Genomic DNA, 21932 nt, shown 5'->3' with positions numbered 1-21932 from the left:
TTGTTAAGATAGGTAATTTGCAATAAAATTTGATTAAATAATTATGACATATTTTAGTTCCCTGTTTTAAGGCTGAAAAATCCTCTTTTTATGTTGAACTTTATCTTGAATAGTTTGAATGACCCAGATCAGACGGGTCATTGAGACTGTTGTGCGTGTGTGCTAAGTCGCTTTAGTTGTGTCCAACTCTTTGTGACCCCATGGACTGTAGCCCACCAGGCTCCTCTGTCCATGGGACTCTCCAGGCAAGAATACTTGAGAGGGTTGCCATTTCCTCCTCCAGGGGATCTTCCCAACCTGGGGATCTTCCCAACCTAGGGATCTCCTGCGATTCCTGCATTGCAGGCAGATTCTTTACAGCTGAGCCACCAGGGGAGCCCTTGAGACTGTTGTAATTGTGTTCAGTATATTTAATGCATGAATATGTGTCTATATTTCTGAAGAGTCAGCTTTCTCCAGATTTTCAAATATGTTTGTGATTCTAATGGTGTTTAAAATCTCTTAACTGCATAAAAAGCACTAATTTTCATTTCACCTTAATGGTAGTCCTCCTGCTATAGGATTCGATATCTGAAAAGTGATTTTAATATATTAGTTTATATTTTCTCAGAGTTTTTGTCTAACTGAAATTGTGCTTACTATACTATCTCCTTTTTTTCAGATTCCCTGGGGGATAAAATCAATGCAGATTGGAGATCCAAATAACTTTCCCCAATATTTATAAAAAGTAAAAAAAAAAAAAAAAAAATTACCTTGGAGATTTCCCATAATTAAGGCACACTTTTTTCTTTCCTTCCTTCTTCCCTTCTCTTTTTTTAAAAAAACACCACCATCACTACCACGATTGCTGTCTTTTCTTCATTTTGCTTTGAATGTCTTACATCATTGCAGATGCACACTTTCATAGAGAACTGAAACAGGCCTAACCCTAGGTGAACAAAGCTTGAAATAGGTTTGCAAAATAGGTTTGCATTAAATTTTTTCTGAATGTTTATTTTTAATATCTTAAGTTAATGTTAATTGAAATTTTCAACCAAAAGTGTATCTTTCGACTTTATTTCTTATTCTCTATCACCCCAAATGTATCTCACCCTCAATGTACTGGGCTGATCCTCAACTATACTTTCACCTTACTTAACCCAATATAAATTTTATTTTAATGAATATTTTTAAAAGAATCACTAATGACTTTCTATCTCTTCATGTCAGAAATCTCTTATATTTCTGATTGATTTGCTGATCAGTTTTTGGCAGGAGTGGAAGTCATGGCAATCATTGCTGGTTGACCAGAAAGTTATACTGAAAATTCACATATTCATCTCTTTAACTCAGAGATTTTGACATCTCCTGTGTACTGAGCTCATTGTAAAGGGGCACTGGGGAATCAGGGTCTAGGTCTGCGTATTGGTGTGGTTGTTACAAATTATTAATTTGGTCTTTTGGGTGACACAGTTATGTTTGTATATTATAATGCTTGTACACAGTTCCCTGGAGCCCTTCATACAGAATTATTTTGAGTTGGTCCCCATTAAAAGCATTTTGAGAGTTGCCATTGAATTTGCATAGTTTTTCTGCATTACAGTTAATTAGGATTAGTATTTTATTATAGAAAATTAGTAGGTCGATAGTTCAAATATCATTTAAAGTCTATCAATAAATGATAGCGTATTTTATTCTTTGAACATCTTATGACATCTCTTTGTAGCAGTTTTAGATTTTTTTTCAGTTATTAGAATAATTTTTCCATGCTCTGCTACTTATTTATTTCATAGTTTTAGAAGTTAGGTCTTTGCTCTTTGACTTAGTTTGCAGAACACAGTTTCCATTTGCCAATCAGTGTATATAAAATAAGATCATCATGTTAGAGATTATCTCTGTTTTTTAATTGAAATATAACTTTATTTTCCTGCCTTATTGAGGTATAAATGACAAACAAAAACTGTTTATATTTAAAGTGTACAACTTATGGCTTGATATACATAGATACTGTGAAATGATTACATTGTTTTAGTCTCATCTCTTTTTTATCTTTTATCTGTCTTTATTTTCAGCTTCCCCAGACTTCATATATCTTCCTGACTCTGCCCTGTTTCCTTAGACTACTTCTCAGCTGCCTCTTTTGCTTTCCCATACCATCCTATGCCCTAAAACTGGAATGCAGTTCCTTTCTTTTCAACTTGATAAATTGGGCCATTTACTTACCTAGTTCAAATAAATATGCAGCCTTTGGGAGAGAAGTATTTTCATTTCTTATCATGTTTATTTTGATGCAAAAAATAATTTATGACTATTAAAAATATGTCTATTCAATTGGATCATCTTTAATCTCTCCTTGCCCCTGTCCCCCCAACAAAAGCAATGCTCATAATGTGTTTTTTCCAATGTTATTCCCCAGGTAGCTATAGATACATATCAGTTTTTAGTAAAATCAAGCTCAAACTCTATAAAATTTTGTTGGTTTCACCTAATGTTATGACATAAGAAGTTTCTCCAGCATTCAATATTTGTTGAAAATACATTTGAAAAATAAACAAGCTAGATTTCCAGTTATGTGAATATTGGCCCAAACATATGAACATAAGAGGATATTAGATTATTCAATAAAGCAAAATGTTCTTAATGTTATGTTTAGCTAAACAGTTTATGGTTTTTAGATATTCACTAGTATATAAACATAGATGTGTATGCATATATTTGTGTGTGTAGCTATATCACTATTTGAATATTGATATATATTTTAAAAATAATTTTTATTTATTAATTTATTTTATTGTGCTCCGTCTTCGTTGCTGTGTGCAGACTTTCTCAAGTTGTGGCAAGTGGGGGCTATTCTTCGTTGTGGTGCGTGGGCTTCTCATTGCAGTGGCTTCTCGTGTGGAGCACAGACTCTAAGGTGCGTGGTCTTCAGTAGTGGCAGCACATGGGCTCGCTAGTTGTGGCTCGTTGGCCTTAGAGTATCAGCTCAAGAGCTGTGGTACATGGGCTTAGTTTCTCCACAACATGTGAAATCTTGCCAGACCAGAGATCAAACCCATGTGCCCTACATTGGCAGGTGAATTCTTATCCACTGTACCACCAGGGAAGTCCTTGAATATTGATATATTAATTAGGGAAAGGAATGCACTAAATGTTAATAGTATTTATGTTTGATAGGTGATATCTTTTTTATATGTATGTATATATGCATATACACACATGTATACATATATATGTATATGCACACACATGCATATACTCACACACATACACATTAGTATTTTACCAAAAATCTCTACAGTGAACATTTATTACATTCATAATAAAGTGAAAAGCCCTACACAGTTATTCAGTTAAACCAACTGTCATTTCCTAAAAAGCCTTTCTAAAATGAAATTCCTGGATGAAAATGAGTTTTTCATGGATGGAGTAGTGAAACCACTTGAAAGTTCACTGGTTCACTGTGGTGGACTAAAATACATACCATACTGAAAATATCTGGGAAAGGTGGACAGAGGATTGCATCTTCATCCTATTTCATAGGGGGTTAGAGAGTACAGCGCTGGGTGTTCTTTGAGTAAGCTGAGAAGGAAGTGGACAGTCTGAGATCCACAAGCCAGTGGTATGAGAACAGTGAAGGCCAGTCTAGGCTTGAAAGCCAGGTGAGCAAATACTCTGACCAAAGCAGCAGGTGGAGTGTGGCTCATGCAGGAAATTGGGAATAGCATCCTGGGATCGGATTTGTTTGGACAAGTTCCTTTTTGGGGGACATAGGGCTCTCATTCATGGGCATGACTTAGCACAGTGCAGGACACAGGCAAGTAGTAAATACTTGAATGAATAAACAAAGACCCCCTGTACAATGCTTTGGGACAAAAAGTCCTAATAACAGCTATGTTAGCTTCCTGTCCTACCTAAATGTGCCTGAAAGACTCCCAAGCAGTTTTAATTCATTTTTCAGTGTGTCTTTTAATGGTTTGTAATTCCTTTCTTTAATCATGATTTGAAATGTTTGTGTCACTAAGCTTGCAGCTCTAAACAACAAGAGTCTATTTTAAAAGCATTCTGATGCTATAGTAATGTCTTTGGCAGTATTAAAGCCTATCAAAATTACAAAGCTATATTCTGGAGAAACGGTTCTGTAACCCTACAAAGTATGTAAATTTTTGTGCCTTAGTTCCTCTGGAACGAGGACCTTAAAAACAAAAAAAAAGTGTCTACCTCATAAAGTTGTAGGGATGAAATTAATTCATAAAATATAAAGTAGAACAGTGCCTGGTTTACAGCATGCCCCACATAAACATATCCTATTATCATCTCTAAATGGGCCTTACTCTTGCTATTCACTTGCCCATGGTCAACTGAATTGCTCAGGCTTTTGTCAAAGGAGCTTTGCTTCTCTGATATCTGAGGTTGAGCTTCCCTGGTGGCTCAGACCATAAAGAATCAGCCTGCAATGCAGGAGACCCAGGTTTGATCCCTGTGTCAGGAAGATCGCCTGGAGAAGGAAATGGCAACACACTTCATTATTCTTTCTTGGAGAATCCCGTGGCCAGAGGAGCTTGGTGGGCAACAGTCCATGGGGTCGCACAGAGCTGGACACGATTGAGAGACTTACGCTTTTTATGTGAGATTATTGTTACATGCATTTTGGAGCATATATAAAAGCAAAGTGCTCCTCAATCAGTTGTTTTCAGAATTGCTACTGCCAATTTGTAATGGACATTTCCTACTTCCTGGGAAGACAATCTCCATTGCGTTAGAAAGTACTATAAAATCAGATCTAGATCCTCTTTGAGATCTAAAAGATGATCGATTTGATTTATTCTTAAAACGTTGACATTTTTGTTTATTGCTTTCAAAACCATTTCAAACATGTTTTCCATTAATATTTGCATGCATTTGACATATTGAGAAGACGGGGGAATGTGTCTGACCATCACACTCTAAGGTGATAAACAGAAGAACCAACAGGTCCAGAAGAGAGACTCTGACCTCTGGGAGGTGGAACTTTTAATTCATATTATTTAGAAAAGCTCCAGCTCTTCCTCTGGTGTCATATGGGGCTTGGGTTCAAGCTTTGTTCTGTAACTCCGGAACGTAGTTAAATGTGGTTGTTTTGCCACGGTGGTGTTCATGGTTGGAAGAGCACAGAGGGAGTGATGAGGGATCTGTGCCTTATAGATGCACTCTGAGCCTCAGGTCATGTTCTTCCGCCTCAGGATTCTGCTACAACAAACTGCCTATAGCTGCTTAGCTGGGAGTTTTATCAGAAAATTTCACCCTTTTGAATTTTTCCTACTGTTTAATAATGTTGATTCTCTTCAGGTCATCAACAGAAGAAATCACAGCCACGTTTGATTGTAGAGAAGACAGGAGTTAAGTAGTTTCCTCAAGGTGACACAGCCCTTAAGTGGCAGAGCTCATTCATTCAGACACTTATTTATTAATTACTTTCTGTGTGTTACCTACTAGCATTGAATCAAATGCCAAAGTACCTGAGTGTAATTGATATCATTGGTCAAATCCAGACCCTTCTAGACCAGCCATCCACAAGGGATTCTTGAGAGGGTTTATTGGTTCTCCATGATGTTCTCAAATACTGAGATATAAACTCTCCTTTCTGTGAATAAACTATGAGTGCAATTGCCCAAAATATGTCTTGACCTTTTTGGAAACTATTTCTTTAACATACATGACCTGTCGTAGTAGTAGAATTCTACTGTGTATGAATTGCTTCCCAACTCATTTCTGAGGGATTGTCCCTCTTGTAAGTTTTAACAATCCAAGATTGTAGAAAAGATATTATGTTGACTTTCCTGTATTCTCAAGGTTTTATGTATTTTGATCTATATGTTCTGTGTATTCATCTTTACCTGCAAAAGACTTTTTAGTTTTCCTCTTTTCCTCTTTATGAGTCTCATGATCTCAGCCTCTTCAACATTTTAATTATCCTTCTGTGTACCTCCTTCAGCTCCATTACTGGAGAAATTTTTTCTTGTAATTATTGACTTTTGAGGCAAAAAGAGTCTCACAATCGCTGTTGACACTGTCATGTTGTAGATGAAGATACTGAGCCCCAAAATGGTTAAGAAACTTTCTGTTTATAGGCAATGCTAGTAACAGAGCTAGGAATAATATTTATTAGGTAGCCCTGGAATATTCTTTGCTGATTTCATCATATTATGCTATTAACCTCTTTAAGAATGTATATCTCAAAATGTGGCAGAACATAGATAAATAACTACTATGGAGTCTTTTTATCAAACTCATGGCATTTGATGTGAATGATGTGGTAGGAAAAGTAGGCTAGTGGAGAAAGTAGGCCTTGGAGAAAGACTGGTTGCACATCTTGACTCTGCCACTCTTTCTCATTGTGTGTTTGTACAGACTAACCTATATGAATTTGTTTCATCATCTATAAAATTATGGTCAATGGTACCTAACTTAGAGGGCACTCTGTTACATGAGATAATACATAAACTGCTTATCACAACATCCAGCACCAAAGTATGTTGTCAACTGATGTTAGAAAAAATTCACATATGATCCTCGGTAGGAGGTCAATAATTGTTTTTAGTTAACAAATACTATAGCTAGTGGTCAAGAATAGGAACTCTTCTTTTCGAGTATTCTTTCAGAAGTGTTTGTAGGAAGAAATCCAACATTTCTATATTGCTTGTTTAAGGTTTTGCTTGTAAAGAACTTCCAAAAGCAAACATTTACTGTTTGTTTTTATTTTTATTTTATTATGCATATTGAAGAATTTCCATTGAGTGTTTATTCTTATTGTACCACCAACTACTGTCTATTTCCTAGAGAATATTATATCACTTCCTTTTAAAAAGATACAGTTAAACAAAATTGAACCAAGCATTTTGGCACAGATTTTTGAGGGCATAGAACTCCATGATTTGAATCAAGAGCTCATTTATTCAAGTAAATGTCAGTTGATAACAGAAAGACGTATTTTCACTCCCAGTGTCTTAAGAATATGGACCCAAATATTGACTAAAAGCTGAAGTGCTCTTAGTCTATTTTTTAAGTCACTAGAAATTCTCCAGTCGTTAAAGATTGAAATCGGGCACATTTTAAAAGGAAAAGGAACATCAATGACAGTTCCAAATGCATATACTGCCCCCCCCCACATACATGCATACATAGAATATGCGTTTTCATTCAGTGTATATTTAATAAGCAACCAGTTTTTGATAATTTGACGGCCACCGCACTTGAGTATTAGGGAAGCAAAAATTAATAAAACAAGTGTTTTTCTTGGCCTTAAGGAACTCACAAACTTGTGAAAACACACACACACACACACACACACACACATTGTACAGAAATCCTCTTCTGTCTCATGAGAATAATGTATCTACCTGCCCACACAGGTGGCTTATACAACAGTTGTCAAGGTTCCTCTGCTGCCTTTTAAGATAACACGTGGTTTCCACCTGTTGACTGAGTTTGAGTTGGGGACACTGATCAGGTGTCCTTCCCGATTCCTTTGCCTCTCTCCTGGTGATGATGGAGATCTAAGCTGCCCCTCTGGTCACTGAACGTTTTCCAGGTCCCATCCCTGAGCTCAGTGTTTTGTCCATGTCAGTCCTATCCCTCAACACTGTACTGCAAGGTAGATACCTTTATCCCTTATTTACCAACAGGACAATTGGAGTTCTGAAAGTTTCTGTGACTAGCCTAAGATCACACAGTAAGTGCACACTCACCTTTTTTTTTTTTTTCCATGGTGACTTTACTTTTAGCTCCTCGGGCTCTTTTTCCTTCTGCTCCTGTGTCCCTTTTGTCAGATACACTGGTTAATGTGCTTCCTGTTCTATCAGAGTGACATTCATACCTAGGACTGTGGGGTTAAAGAACTGAAATAACACTAATTTTTGATACATGTAACTTTGATACATTCAATCACTAATTCTTCCAAAATTTTTTTTTAAGCTTCATTACATTGCCAGTCAATGGTACTGGGATTACAGCAACAATCAATATTTGCCATTTTGGAACTCAAGATTCACTGTATTAAATATAGAGTAGAAGCTATCAGAAATATTTAGGATAGCCATTGATCTCGTTCATTTTATCTAAAATGCAGCTTGAAATTTACATATGATTTGTTGTAAATTCAGTGGGTATGGAGAATTCACCTTAAAAATAACCTAGGATGGTGTTATGTAGAAGCATTGCATATTATTAAGTAATTTTTTTCCTCCAGCATTGGAAGAAATCACTCTTTTGCTGCGTAACTATGAAGTCATAGGTTTGCTTGCAAAGGCCATATTGTGTGAAAAATACTATTTTCATAATCTAAATAACCTCAGGGCAGCAAAGTGTTCATATCAGGAAGACATGTAAACCTGAGTTCAGCTGATTCAGAGCTCCTGTTTTACACTTGTCATGGGTTTGCTCTTCACCAGGTGGACCCTGGTCGATTTTTTTAAGTGCCTCTTACTTTGAGAAAGTTCTGTTTCTGCTTCCGGTGTGCTGTGTTATTTTTTCCACAAGTGAGTAGAGTTTAACTAGTTTGATTTGCCTGCACTATAGCTTCTTTGTCATCCTTTTTTTTTTTTTTTTTTTTTTTTTTGAGTAAAAGCAAACCACCAAGAAGGGCTCGAATGCCTGTATTGTTTTAATATGCTTCTAAATTCTTCAGATTCCCTTTCAGTCTTCCTAATTCCTCCCATGACATTTGGTAGGTGTGGTTATTCATATCTCATAAGTAGAAAAACAGGGATTTTGAAAAATAACCAACTTACCTCCAAGTGTGGAAAAGAAGATATGAGTATCTGTATCACTGGTGATAGGAGGAATGGTAAAGGCTTTAAACAAACAAATTCAAAAGATTATATATCCTGCTAAATATAATAAAAGTAGGATGAGAAAGACACCTTAGACTGCATAGTGTAGTATGTGTGTGTATGTGCATATGTGCATGCTCAGTCACTCAGTCATGTCCAGCTCTTTGTGACTCCAGGGACCGTAACCCACCTGGTTCCTCTTTCCCTGGCATTTCCCAGCCAAGAGTACTGGAATGGATTGCCATTTTCCTCTGCCAGGGGATCTTCCTGATCCAGGGATTGAACCCGTGTCTCCTGTATCTCCTATATTGGCAGGCTGATTCTTTCCCACTGAACCACCTAGGAAGCCCATGTATGTGCATACCCTTATAAAATAATATTTAAGCCTGTACCTCCCACCTATGTATATCCCAGATTTGTACAGATTCATGGTGTGCTAATATTTACCATAAGGAAACAAAAAATCAGACAAATTTAAAAGAATTAGATACAATGAGATAAAAATAGCATATATGCTCATATTTTATTATCAGCATATATGCCTTAATATATGTATTTAATATGAATATGTATATATATGCATATATATGTTCTAATATTGTTGCATTCTGAAGAATTGTCCTCATATGCCTTTTTGGAGATCATACACCCACAACATGAAGGAATGAAAGGAGACCTAATAACACAGAAATAACCCTTTATATATACCAATACCAAACAGACACACACACACACACTCACACACAGTGATTGGATTAGCAGCACAGAACTTAAATCCATGATTAATGTGAGTGCCTTCTCAACCAAAGTTGAATGAAGCAGATGAGAGCTCAGCAGGCATATGCTGCTGCTGTGAGCATACAAATCAGTTTGATCAGTAGCTACAGTCTTCATGCCTAATGCCAAGACACTCTTTTGAAATTGCTAAGTGAAAGTGTGGATAACTTCAGCATGGTCACTGATCCCTATTGTCTTGGGTGTGACTCATGGAGGTAAAAAGGTGAGTCCCATTGGGAAGAGCTACCTACAGGAGCTGTATGAGATGGGTGGATTTTGAAGAGATGTCTTAAACAGACTTAATGTGGGAATCTGGCTGTAGAATATATCCAATTTATCATTGGCATGTATAAAGGATATCATTTAACTTTAGTCTCAGTAAATGAGGTAGCTGCTGCTGCTGCTGCTGCTAAGTCACTTCAGTCATGTCCGACTCTGTGCGACCCCATAGACGGCAGCCCACCAGGCTCCCCCGTCCCTGGGATTCTCCGGGCAAGAACACTGGAGTGGGTTGCCATTTCCTTCCCCAATGCATGAAAGTGAAAAGTGAAAGTGAAGTCGTTCAGTCGTGTCCGATTCTTAGCGACCCCATGGACTGCAGCCTACCAGGCTCCTCCGTCCATGGGATTTTCCAGGCAAGAGTACTGGAGTGGGGTGCCAAATGAGGTAGGGCAATCAGCAAATCTCATTTGGAATCCACACGTGAAAACATTTCATTTTTTCTTTTCCTGACTAGGTAACTATGGAAACACAGAGCACACTGGATGCAACAAATGATGGCCTGTTTTTATATTCCTGTATTTAGGGGAAAAGTTTCTATTAGCCTGCAGATCTCTATAAATACAGTTATACTCAAGCTATGTGTACCATGAACCCACTGGTTAGGGGCCATGTTAAATGTTGTTTTGGGCTTTGTGAGCCATACATAAATAGTTCTTTCCGTTATAATGAAAATTATAACAGTAACAGTGTAAGAAATCAGCTGAAAGGAACTAAAATGAGGCCACTAAACAAAAGTATACAGGCACAGTCTGTGCAGTGTGTCACTTGGTCAGTTGGAAAGCAGTGAGGACTATTCTCATTCTTGCCAGGCTGGAATTTTTCTTTTCAGTGTATTGGTGTCAGTTTTTCCGGAGGCATTGCAATCTGCTTATAGCATGTTGGCAACAGCTTTTGGAATAAGGCCAAAAAGATCATCAAATAATGCACAGAAACGAAGTGTATTGCTTGGATATCTTAGCCATCTTTCTTCTAAGGGCAAAACATATTGTAATTTTATAAACTCTTTAATTAGTAGTTTCCACTGGAATGAGTTAAAATTACTAAATGGAATTTAGCTCTTTAGAATGATGCTCATTAAGTTAAGACAACTGGTATGACAAAAATCTTTGACTCATTTTGACCGTCCTTATGTTCAGCGGTAAAATCTTAGTTTTTCAAAGATGTACTCTTGGGAAGGCATTTGGAAAAAGCTTAAATAATCTTTTAGAGGTTAGGAGCCAATCCACAAATCATTCGGGAGTTAACAATAAAAAGAGCGTGTGTACTGGTTGAAACAGCTCCTTCATTTCACATGTTGGTTTTTTAAAAGATGGGAGGCTTGCTGGGAACACACCTGGGTGAGAGATGGCTTCTTCAACGGAAGGTTTATGTTAACTCTAATTCATAGAGTTCTGATCTCGGAGAGTGCTTCCTGATAGAGCTCTCATCGTTTCAGTCTGTACAGTTTTATATTGATAGATGGGTCACAGCCTCAGACAAAAGCAAGTGGCTATTGTGAAAAACAGTCCATGGAGGACTGCCAAGAAGAAATTCGCGCAAATTGTGGTCTGTTGCAAAATACTTGAGTTTGCGAAAGAAGACACCATCAATAATTCTATCAATAAGAAGAGTAATTTGGTGGCTGTTTTTTCCATCTCTGTTTCATTTATTCATAGATAGAAATCTGGAGGCTGTATTTTATCCTCAGCAACAGAGCAATGCTGTTGTTTAGGTATCTGGGAATTTTTTCAAGGGTTAGTGAGGAAGAAAAAATAAATCACCTTCTTAAAATGGAAAAGGTAAAAAAGTACTTAAAAATGGTTTCTTAGATGAGGATTATCTCTAAAATTACAACTTTCTAATCTATCTCTAGGTGCTGTAAACTACAATGATCCTGTGTTAATACCACAGACATCATAGTGGAACTGAAGGGAACTTAATTTACTGGTAAGAATATTGTCTTTAATCAGGTGCCTTATGCATTTTCAAAGCATCGGTCACACAGAGCTTACCCCTTCATGATCTGAAGGGCTTTCAGCTTTAGTAACTGTCCCTTGGATTCGGATCAGTGTGGAATCTGACCTGAGTCCTCCTTTGGAGCTTGTTCAAACTCTTTGTGCAATACCAGGCTGAATTGTAACAAATTTCAAAGGGTTTGGAAGAGTAAGAAAAAGTCTCCTTTTAAGGGCCAGATACACATAGATCTGGTTATGGGGAAGTTACTTACCTCTTTTAAACTTCTATATCCTGGTTCATAAAATTAGAATAATAGTTGTAATTTCCTGTAGGTGTGGGTTAAATCAGATTATTTTGGTAATGCGTATTAGCACTGTGTTGAGTCCATATATTATTCAGTTAATTTTAACCCTTACTATCATTATAAGTTTTTAAGACAAAGTGATTTGAGAAAAAAATAGCATTTTTATTGAAGTATAGTTTATAGTTGATATATAGTATTATATAAATAATATATTATACAATAATATAATATATTATTGTAATTATGGTGATTCCCACTTTTTAAAGGTTATACAGGTTATACTACATTTATAGTTATTATGAAGTACTTACTATATTCCCCATGTTTTATAATATATCCTTTTAGCTTATTTTATACCTAATAATTTGTTCATCTTAATCCTGTGTTCCCTTATTGCCTCTGCCCCTATTTTCTCCCCACTGGTAACCACTAGTTTGTTCTCTGTATCTGTGAATCTGCTCCTTTTTTATTGTTGTTGTATTCACTAGTTTGTTGTATGAGGAAAAAAAAGTATTTTTTTCAATAAAGAATACTACTCTTTTTACTTTTTCAAGAGCACATTTTGTAACCAAGAAAATATGCACTCCTGTAGAATTATTTTTGGGTGCATGCAAAATCTTTCTACATACTGATTGTATATGGGGACCTTAGTAACTATAAGGAAGACAGTGTGGAAAGAGAGGGACTCCTTGAGTTTTTGAGTCATTGCTCCTTACTTACTTCCTGGTAACCAGGAGGGGCCTTCTAAATGAATGTAGGGCTATTCCAAGAAGAGATCTATGAGGAAACTGTGTGTGTGTTTTGAATAGCCTGTGCCCTCTGTCTCATTCAGGTGAGTGATTTTACCCCTCTACTGTAGTAGATCTTTGGAACTCTGTGCAGTCTTTCTAACTCCAGTGAACTACTGGTTTATTAGAAGATTAAAAAGTATTTGAGATATATTCCTAGAGAAAACTCTTCTTGAAATCTGATGAATAATCAAATCCTTTGATGATGAATGGTTATTAGGAGTACATTTATTATGTTAAAACACATTTATGATTTTATCCTAATGAATTTCTAGATCCTAAGAAACCTAGGTAAATCTTTTCAGAAATTAAAGGAGGAAATACAATGTCTAGTGTATTAAATTAAAAAAAAATATGTTAGCATGCTGCCATGAGGAACCTTAACTGTGGTTGTGTCATGATGATTTATTAATAATTGTGTCTTTTGACATCATGGAAAAGGATGGCAACTTACGAAACAACTGCTCACTCATGAGATACATTCTTAACTTCATTTTATTGTTATGTTTGTTTTCTTGTGTTCCTCTTGATGATCAATCAAATCATCATTTAATTCTACAAAATAAGTTCCCTTGCTGTCCATCCGTTTTAGTGCTTGAGAAATTTAACTATGCAGCTTCCAGGAAGTGCTTAGGGAATCATAGTCCCCAAGGGTATACACACAGACACAGACATGTACAAACATATGCAAACATACTTTAGTGTTAATTTTCTTTTGAGAATCTTTGATTTAGAGAGCCCCTCACAATCTCCCAAGAATTAAAAATATGGGGTGAAATAATCCCCAAGACACTGATAGACTATAATATATGAATACTAATCTTGTCATTATATTATTCAACACTAAAATGTGTCTGAACTTGTTCACAGCACAGTCCACATGTTTTAAGTGTAAAAAAAAAAAAATTGAGCTTGAGTTTGTGCATAGCCCATTAACATAGTTTTATTTATATGTTTCAATCGTTGCCAATCCTATGTATAATTTATCCAGAGATGATGCTATCTTTATGTCTTAACAGAAGGATTAAGTAGTTGAATGATAGAGTCTGTATTTTTGTGGAAGGTCACAGTAAAATATGGACTCTGATAACATGATGTGTCACATTGGGTCATGTGCTGAGACTGGTTGCTGGTGCTTATCTCTATACACGGCTCCTCCTACTGATTTATGGATTTGAGTGAATTTTTTTTTTTTTTTAATCAGACTCTAGGCTGCATGTCCTGAGAGGAGGTAAGACAGAGTAGTATATTCCTTTGCGTCTTAGTATCATGCTGTTACTACCTAAGAGAAGATTATAGCCAACCTCCCTTGCTGGTCTGTGAGGCTGTCATGAAGGTATAGATTATGTTCCAGTGAAATCCATGTCTACTCTCAGCATTTCACATGCTCAGTTATGTCAGGGCTTGACTCCCGTACTCTGGGGAGGACAAGTTATATCTTTCCTTTCTGAAATATTCTCAGTGCAGTGTGATGCATATACTCCATGTGGTGGTTAATTTTAAATGTAAGTTTGACCAGGCTAAGGGATTCCCAGAGAGCTGATGAAACATTATTTTTAGGTTTGTCTGTGAGGGTATCTCCAGAGGAGATAAGCGTTTGTGTTAGTAGACTGAATAAAGAAGACTGCCCTCCCCAACTTGCGTGGGTATTGTCCAGTTCACTGAGGGCGTGAATGAAGCAAAGACAGAGGAGGGTGGACTTGTTCTCTGTTCGAGCTAAGACACCCATCTTCTGCCCTCGGGCATCAGCATTCTTGGTTCTTGGGCCTTTGAAAAGAAAAATAGTGAAGTCGCTCAATTGTGTCCGACTCTTTGTGACCGCATGGACTGTAGCCCCTCAGGCTCCTCCATCCATGGAATTTTCCAGGCAAGAGTACTGGAGTGGATTCCCATCTCCTTCTCCAGGGGATCTTCCTGACCCAGGGATCGAACCCGGGTCTCCTACATTGCAGGCAGATGCTTTACCTTCTGAGCTACCAGGGAAGCAGGGGCCTTTGAAATCATACTGAATTATTCCACCAGCATTGCTGGTTCTTCAGTTTGCAGAGAACAGGTCATGGGATTTCTCATTCTCCTTAATCTTGTGAGATAATTCCAATAGTACCTCTCTTTATTCCTGTATATATGCTACTGGTTCTGTTTCTCTGGAGATCTCTGGTGAATACACTGCACAGATGCAACTTGTTTGGCTGATTCTGCATCTGTCTTATTCTAAGTCTGTTTTAGGCCTTACACTCAGTTTCAATAATTTGTGTACATATTTGTCTCAGTAATAGGTCTTTGACGGCAGAGTACAGTTCAGATATATATTTGCTTTGTTACCACTGAGCATAGAACGTAGCACACACTAGATGCTTTATAAAGATGGGGCATGGGGAACAAGGAAAGGAAGAACAGCAGGAGGGAAAGATTCTCCTGATAGTTCACTCCTTGGACACCTTCTGAGCTAAATTTAAATTCTGAGATTGCTTTTCTGCATCCTCTAATGTAGGCAATCATGCTGGTAGTTTCTAGTCTCACTAAAACTTGATTTCTGATGAATTCTCATGTCCCCTTAACTCTCCTTTCTCTAACATCCCCAACTGGCTAAGAGACATGGGGCTTGTTGGCATTGCCTATGTCTAATTCACTTCAGGACCATTCTGAAATAAAAGTGTGAAGAATTGTTGAATGAGTCTTACCCAAAATGAAAGTCTCTCCTCAAAAGATTTGAAGTTGAAACTGAGTAAAACTGATATCCTGAGAAAGAAGTTGCTCTATTTTGAATAAAGGGCTAATTTTTCAATATCTTTTAAAATGGAGGCATTCTGAGATGGTAAGATTCCATTGGACGCTAAAATATTTCGCATGAGGAATGAGCGTTGCATATTTTAAAAGGATGATACTAAGCAGTATCCTTTTTCTTTTTTCCTTCCCATGATATAAAAACACCAAAACTAGCTCTATGCTCTTGTCCCAGAATTAATCATTCCTATCCGTATTTGATGTTTATGCCTTTTCAATATTTATGGGCTGTTTTGTTCCTTTATTGTTGTTTAGGTACTCTTGAGACATTCAGAAGCCCCGCATTTCTTCCTTAGCCAAGCACTCCATTCCCTTCATCATTCTTGTGGCTGTTTTTTGGATCGTCTCCAGTTTGCATACATAATTTTGGTATCGAGGTGCCAAAAATATGTTTGTTTCAATGGGAGTCTTACTGAAGTTGCTTTTACTCAAATCACACACACAAATAAATGTGATCTCTAAAGCATGAAAACTCAGTGAGGGCTCCAAAGGGAAACTGAGATATACAAATATGTTGTTGCTACAGGTAGATTCTAAGTCACTAGAGAAATGGCATCTCAAAATTAAAAAAAAATTGTAGAATGAGCATCATGTGAAGAATTTTCTTTTAAGGCCAAGATTTGTGATCATTTTGCAGGTTTTGTTGTTACTGCCAGTCCACTGGCTTGTAAGATTTTAACAGGGTTGGGTTTAGTCTTCTTAGCCATTTTCTAATCATTTACTTATTTTTTCTGTCTTTGCACTTTCAGAAGACAGAGTCTCTTTTCAGTGGGGAAAAAAGTTTCTATTGCTTTTCAGAGAAAAGACCAAAGCAAAATGTCCATAAAAATATTAAAGACAAAGAGACACTGAAACCCACCAAAACATGGGTAATCTTTTAAATTAATAAATAGACATTGTGGATCTTCTATTGTCATTTAAAAAGGCTTTTAGCACAACATACTGCATGAATAAAATGTCTGTGGACATAAGTAGAACAAGCAAACAAATGATTCAGGGTAAAATCCAATGAATAGAGAAAATTGTGTTCTCAACAAAATGCCATTTTTGCCCTAAGGCGATCCATGTTGGGGGAAAATACCATGTATAACATTGACACAAATCATAGGCATCTCCCCTAAACAGCAGATTATATTGAACTGCAGATGTGTGAAAATATTTCAGGCCTTGGAGAGGAAGCAAACCAATGAAATACATCGTTGCTATCACTATCTGAACTGGGGAGGGCTATGGAGCAGGCACTTCTGAGAGCCTGGTGATGAAGCAGGGAATTAGGAAGTAAATCAAAGCCTCTTATCACAGGCTAATATAGCCTGTCATAATGATCCTGCTGTGGAAGGAAGCCTTATGCACAGAGATCAAAGATTGGAGCCTGCATAGAAACCACAACATTCCCTGCCCAAAAAACAGCAAGAAAAGGAGTGAAAAGGAGAAATGCATTGAAGCTCTCTAAGAACCCTGAACAGTATAATCTCCTTTTCTTCAGGGCAGCATTCACTGTTAGAAAAGTGAAAATGAATATCTTTAATAGTATGATTGAGGTCTGCTTTTGAGATAGTGAGTAGCTGGCACCGTTGTCTTGAGTAACTTTCTTGCAGACAGACTCTAGGAAGTGCTTTCTTATATTTGTGATCCTTCCATGCCTATTTTAGTGTTTTCTTCACAACTACAAACAGCAGGTATGTTATATTTTATATTTGAGTGACTATTGTGTACTGACCTTGGGTTTGGTCAAAGATTTCAGTCCATGCTAATTGTTAATTTCTTGTTAACCAGTCAATCAACCCTTATGTGATTTTGGTATTTCATTCCACATTGTGAATATAGGAAGTTCCTTAACTGTGTACGATATCTCTATACATCATACTCTCCTGTCATCATATTTTACATATTTTATAATATTTTAAACTTGTGCCATGTGTAAGATGACTGTAAAAGAAAATGAATCTTATAAATCAGTTTACATTTGTCTAATATAGTATTCTTCATTCATTTGTAGGGAGCAAACATTTTTTAAAAAATTAATTCATTCAACAGTTATTTTTGTTTAGCTATTAGGAGACACTTGGCTGAAGATACACCAGAAAACAAACAGGCAGTTTTTACCCTCATAAATCTTATCTCCATTATGGTAGACACATATTCATTTGATTATCATGCAAACAACTATGAAATTGCCCCTCTGATAAATGCTAGTTAGAAGAGTTAAATGAGGATTTGACTTATGGGAGGTCAGAGAAAACCTCTCTGAGAAACTGAGGCCTAATCAGAGATAGGAAATAAACTGGGCAAGAGGGAAATAAGAAGGATCCATTTGATTAGAGAATTTTATCACGATGGATTTATTTTTCTTGGAAGGGGAGTGGTGGTGGGAAATGAGTCCAGGTACAAGGCAGATAACCAACCCCCTCCAGTATTCCTGCCTGTAGAATTCCATGGAGGACGAGGCTGGTGGGCTGCAGTCCATGGGGTTGCAGAGAGTTGAACATGACTGAAGCGACTTGGTACACATGCACAGGCAGAGAGTGGTGCAGTAGATAGTAAACTGATGAAGAGCATCGGTTTGGCTAATTAGCCGGCCTCTCTGAACCTCAGGCCTCTGATCATAATCTTTACGTTACAGAACTGTCTCAGAGGGCGCTTGCTGTCGTCATCATCGTCTCCACCATCTTCATCTTGGGTTCTAGCATTGATTTGTAGTTTGATTTTAGGCATATTATTTCATTACTTTGAGTTTCAACTTCATACTTCTATAAAATGGGAGTGTTGGATTAAGATTGCAAGCTTCCTTCTTGCTCCAACTTTCCATGACTTTTTGGGCAAATCTAAAGCTGGAAATTTCATGCCAGATATGGGAAGTTTGTATGCTGACAGGTTGGGGAAAGTGTTGTTTTGGGGAAGTAATTTTGAAAAGAAGCACAGTTTCACCTTTTAGCAACTTATGTCTCTAAGTCACATTTTAGGAGTTTCTATTATCTTAGATTAAATTTTATAGCACATATTTCTTCTGCTAAAAAGCCTTTAAAGTATTTTGGTGGGACATTTAATTTCCCATTACAGTTGGTTTCTCAAATCATTCCCTTTGTAATTGTCACATTTTTACAGTCCTGTTTAAAATGAATTTAGTTCTTCAACTAAAAATATCAAGCTGAGTTGGAAATGGAAATTCTAGGACTGTAAAATAAAATGATAAAAAAATGAGGCTTCAGGCCAAAATTTTCGACCACCGTAACATCTAGAAATACCTCCAGAATACTGTTTTCTTATTTCTTATAAAATGCATAGGAATACGTATAAGATTCTTTTGGTCTAAGCAAAATTCTACAACATTTCTAAATCTAGAGGATGACTTATTTTATATCTTTGTATTTAAGTATTAATACAGAAATATTTGGTTTGATTGGAGCATCTTCATTCTGTTTATGTTTCACTTAAATTACTTTTGTTTTAGCTTTAAAAAGTTTACTTTCAACTTTATTATATCAAACATTTAACCTTTTTTCTAGTGCTACAGGTATAAGAAAATGCATAAGTTTTTTCCTACTTGGTATTTTAAAAACTCACTCAGATGTTTTGGGTGATAAATATGCTAAATGCTTATGTATATTTCCTCTTAACCTTTAAGGGATACATATTAAACATAGTAAATAGGCCAGGGACTATTGCCCCTAAATTCTGGGTTAAAAAACTGGGATGTTGACTCATTCAAAGTCAAATGCAGGAACTTTCCTGGCAGTCCAGTAGTTAAGAATTCTCCTTCCAATACAGGGGGTGTGAGTTCCATTCCTGGTCAAAGAGCTAAGATCCCACATGCCTCAGAGTCAAAAAAACAAAAACAAAACAGAAAACAGAAGCAGTGTTGTAACAAATTAAATAAAGACTTTAGCATGGTCCACATCAAAAAAATCTTTAAAAAAAGTCAAATGCATATTTACTGAATAAGAATTAGATCTTATATCTCCTAACTTCTAGACTAGTGTACATTTTACAGTTCCTCCCTGATTTTCCAATGTAATAAAGACTCCTCCCAACTTAATAGAAGCATGCAAACCCCAACATGAATTAGATATGGTTAAATTGGCCAATCATTGTCTGATTGGCCTCAATGATTATAGTATTAAATGATATTTCATGTTGATTTCTTCTGCTATTTTTTTTCTTGTGCTATTTCCCGTTTTATTGGCCTTGGTATGGTTATGCTTTTCATTTGTGAATGTCCAATTATCACGCCTTCATGTTGGATGGAAGACTGATCAGCATGGATTAATTAAGGTAGTGAAATAATTACATTTATTATGATATAACTATATAGTAACCAACATTAGCACGGCCTAATTATCTAGTGGTTATGAGCATGTGCTTAGGAGATTTGATTGAAGTGAGTTTGAATTTGACCTTCAGTACTTACTAATAATGCATGCTTTTGTAAGTTAACTTAATCTCTTTGAGCCTTAGTTTTTTTTCTTTAGTAAAAGGAGATAATAGTACTTACAGAATTTATTTTTTATTAGATACAATTATATAAATGCATTGTATTTTATACATGGCAAAGCCTTGATAATTATTAACAACATTACTTTTATTGCTTTGACTACAAGACTGTGTACATATTGAATTATGACCCAGTCATCCTCCCTTAGCACCATGGTCTTATACAATGGGATCAGATCAGATCAGATCAGATCAGTCGCTCAGTCGTGTCTGACTCTTTGCGACCCCATGAATCGCAGCACGCCAGGCCTCCCTGTCCATCACCAACTCTCGGAGTACGATGGGATAGGTAGTGCCAATTTGATGATATTCAGCATCCTTCACTAGGGATTTATTGTACTCAAGCTGGAATAATAGAGCTAGTATCAGAGAATAATCCTGCAAACAAGCAAGACAAAAGTATGTGTAAGCAAGATGGCTTAATGGTGTTTGGGTTTCAGAATTCAGAGGCTCCTGGTGCTGCTTGTCCCTCTGCTTTTTATATGTTTTTGTTTGTAGGCTGATAAATTCCCTTAATTAAGTTAGTTTGATTTGGGATTATGTGACTCATTAATGAGTCCAATAATACAATTTCTTAAACATGTTTCGTCATCCTTCAGTTAACGTTTATTACTCTTTTGTTGTCGTTCAGTCACTTGGTTGTGTCTGACTATTGTGACCCCATGTTCACACGGCAGGCCTCTCTGTACCTCACTTACTCCTGGAGCTTGTCCAAGATCATGCCCATTGAGTTGGTGATACTATCTAACCATCTCATCCTCTGCTGCCCTCTTCTCCTTTTGCCTTCAGTCTTTTCCACATCAGGGTCTTTTCCTCTGTTTGCATCAGGTTGCCAAAGTACTGGAGTTCCAGCTTCAGCATCAGTCCTTCAAATGAATATTCACACTTGATTTCCTTTAGGATTGACTGGTTTGATCTCCTTGCTGTCCAAGGGACTCTCAAGAGTCTTCTCCAGCACGACAGTTCAAAAGCATCAATTTTTCGGTGCTCAGCCTTCTGTATGGTCCAACTTTCATAGCCATACAAGACTACTGGAAAGACCATAGCTTTGACTATACAGACTTTTGCCAGCTAAATGATGTCTCTGCTTTTTCATATGCTGTCTAGGTTTGTCATAGCTTTCCTTCCAAGAAGCAAGCATCTTCTATTTTCATGGCTGCAGTCACTGTCTGCAGTGATTTTTGGAGCCCAAGAAGAGAAAAATCTGTCACTGCTTCCACTTTTTCCCCTTTTATTTGTTATGAAGTGATGGGACCAGATGCCGTGATCTTTTTTTTTTAATGTTGAGCTTTAAGCCATTTGTACTCCTCTTCCACCTTCATCAAGAGGCTCTTTAGTTCCTCTTTGCTTTCTGCCATTAGAGTAGTATCATCTGCATATCTGAGATTTCTTATTACTATTAACAGTGTTCTATTACCTTTTTATTTACATGGTTATTTTCCTTCTTCCTGTTACCAAAAATCTTACCAGGTGGTGCTAGTGGTAAAGACCCACCTGCCAATGAAGGAGACCAAAGTCAATCCTGGGTGGGGAAGATCCCCTGGAGGAGGAAATGGCAACCCACTCCAGTATTTTTGCCTGGGAAATCCCAGGGACAGGAGCCAGGCAGGCTATAGTCCATGGGGTCTCAAAGAGTTGGACACAACTGAAGCAACTTAGCATGCACGTGTTACTAAAAAGTAAATTCCTTTTGGACAAGAACATTCAACCCTCTTTCCTCAGATATTGAAAAATCCCTAATACCTAGTAGACACTCGGGTAATATTGGTTGAGTCAATGGATAAA

At 36.9% G+C, this 21932-nt stretch overlaps 1 protein-coding gene across 2 annotated transcripts in view; it reads left to right on the top strand.

The window, feature by feature from the left end:
• Positions 1-21932, top strand: part of CHL1 (cell adhesion molecule L1 like) — a 352993-nt gene that overhangs the window by 156122 nt on the left and 174939 nt on the right. For both annotated transcript variants that reach the window (XM_044934072.2, XM_006075573.4), the window contains exon 2: positions 11698-11771. The gene's annotated coding sequence lies outside the window, so the exon portion shown is untranslated. The remainder of the gene's footprint in view (positions 1-11697; positions 11772-21932) is intronic.

This window comes from Bubalus bubalis, chromosome 21, assembly GCF_019923935.1.
Source record: "Bubalus bubalis isolate 160015118507 breed Murrah chromosome 21, NDDB_SH_1, whole genome shotgun sequence".
In the NCBI taxonomy this organism is placed as follows: Eukaryota; Metazoa; Chordata; class Mammalia; order Artiodactyla; family Bovidae; genus Bubalus; species Bubalus bubalis.
This window is presented reverse-complemented; position numbering and strand designations above follow the sequence as displayed.